We start from the raw sequence: 2,296 nt of genomic DNA on the forward strand, positions 1-2,296 counted from the left end.
TTTTGTCTATGACGCACTGAGGACGAGATTGATTTGAGACAAGTCAACTAATTTAATTAATCCCGGTTAAAATAAAAAGCTGACAACTTACTACTTGCTGTAATTTGAGAACGAGCTGGAGAGGCTGGCGGGGACTCACGCTGGGTAACGGCTGGGGTCTCGAAGGCCGGTTGCGCGGGACTTCTCTCCAAGAGCGATCTTTGGCACTCGATTTTCAACCGCGCACAGATTCTAAGTTTTTCGACCGTTAAACTCACAGAGTGACAAAAGGGTAAAGTGAGTCCCGAAATCTGAATTCTAAGTTCTTTTCTGCCCGTTAAAATAACAGCGTGACAAATACTAAATTGACTGCCGAGATCTGAGTTTTAAGTGACGCGAGATGCCTAGAGCAGCCCTACATATACCTAGGAGCTCGCTCCGGCTCCTTTGTTTTTCGGGAGGCGCAGCTCGGGAAGAAGGATTATCGGGGTGACCCTTTGAATCCGGAGCTGCTGGGTTTCACGCGGCGTTGACAGCCGATAGATAAGGTCCTCGCCTAGTTTTGACGTGTGCTGAATTTATTAATGAATTTTATCTTTTGGGACCGGAAGGGTCTTAAGAGCTCACACGTGGGACCAGGCGGCGATCTTTTCTATTACTTAATTATAGGATAATGAGGTTATCGGGGTGACTCTTTGAATCCGGAGCTGGCGAGTTTCACGCGGCATTGACAGCCGATAGATAAGGTCCTCGCCTAGTTTTGACGTGTGCTGAATTTATTGATGAATTTTATCTTTTGAGGCTGGAAGGGTCTCTTATCTAAAAACTCGCACGTGGGACCAGGCGGCGATCTTTTCTATTTACCTAATTGTAATAAGGTTATCGCCAAAAGATTTCTTTAATTGACGGTTCTCGCGCGTCCGCGTCTTGAGACGCAGGAAGTCTTAAATCTAACACGTGATAAAATAATCGCCGCTAATCGACTTCCCGTTTCTGGAACTCTCCATAAAAGAAAAGAATCGTGGAGTCCTCAGGACGTAACAATATGTTCTTTCAATGAAACAAATTTTAGTCAAACAAATAGGAATACTAAATCTAAAGAAACCTTTTTCTCTGTGTAGGACTTCTCATTTCAACGTTTTCAAGTATGTCTTGACCACTTTCACAACATGAGGTCGAGCATTGTCATACTGCAAAATCACTTTATCGTGTCTGTCGTTATATTGCGGCCGTTTATCTTTCAATGCTCGACTCAAACGCATCAATTGCGTTCGATACTGATCGCCTGTGATTGTTTCAGTTGGTTTTAACAGCTCATAATACACTACGCCGAGCTGGTCCCAAATACAGAGCATGACCTTGGAGCCGTGAATATTCGGTTTGGCCGTCGACGTGGAAGCATAGCCTGGAATTCCCCATGATTTTCTGCGCTTGGGGTTACCGTAATGAACCCATTTTTTGTCCCCAGTCACAATGCGATGCAGAAATCCCTTTCGTCTTTGCCTTTCAAGCAGCTGTTCACAAGCAAACAAACGTCGTTCAACATCTCTTGGCTTCAACTCGTACGGCATCCAATTTCCTTGCTTTTGAATCATTCCCATGGCTTTGAGGCGTTTTGAAATGGCTTGTTGAGTCACTCCCAATTATCGTGCCAATTCTTCTTGATTTTAACACGAGTCTTGATCAAGTAATGCCTCCAATTCTGCATCTTCGAAAACCTTCTCTCTTCCACCGCTATGTCGGTTTTCGACGTCAAAATCACCGTTCTTGAAGTGTTGAAACCACTCACGACACGTTCTTTCACTAATAGCGGCCTCACCATAAGTATTTGAGTGCATTCGATGAGCCTCAGCTGCAGATTTCTTTATATTGAAGCAGAAAATTAAAATCTCCCGCAAATGACGAGAATTTGGCTCGTAAACTGACATTTTTAACCGAGAATAACTTTATAATGCAGACACAAATCGACTAATGTTTCTATGAGGTTATGTTGACAGATGCCCAAGTTTATTGTTTGACGTCTATGATCTATTTATTTCGACCATCACTTATTGCTAAAGCTATCTATAGGAAAACGGTGAAAGCAAAGTTGTACACCTAATAAGTTAATAAAATATTTGAAAGCATTCTAATTATTTGTGTATACACATATTATTAATATTTTTTAGTTCAAAATGTCACATAAGATCATAATCTTTTGTAATGAGATGTAAATCGAAAACAGATCTTCAGTTTGTTTAAATCATTGCGTAAAATAATGTAAATCAAATAAATTTTAATATTTATTACGTTTAAATTAACATGTAATGTTAATTTG

Source organism: Wasmannia auropunctata, unplaced genomic scaffold (assembly GCF_000956235.1).
Source record: "Wasmannia auropunctata unplaced genomic scaffold, wasmannia.A_1.0 LD336099.1, whole genome shotgun sequence".
NCBI classification, from domain to species: Eukaryota; Metazoa; Arthropoda; class Insecta; order Hymenoptera; family Formicidae; genus Wasmannia; species Wasmannia auropunctata.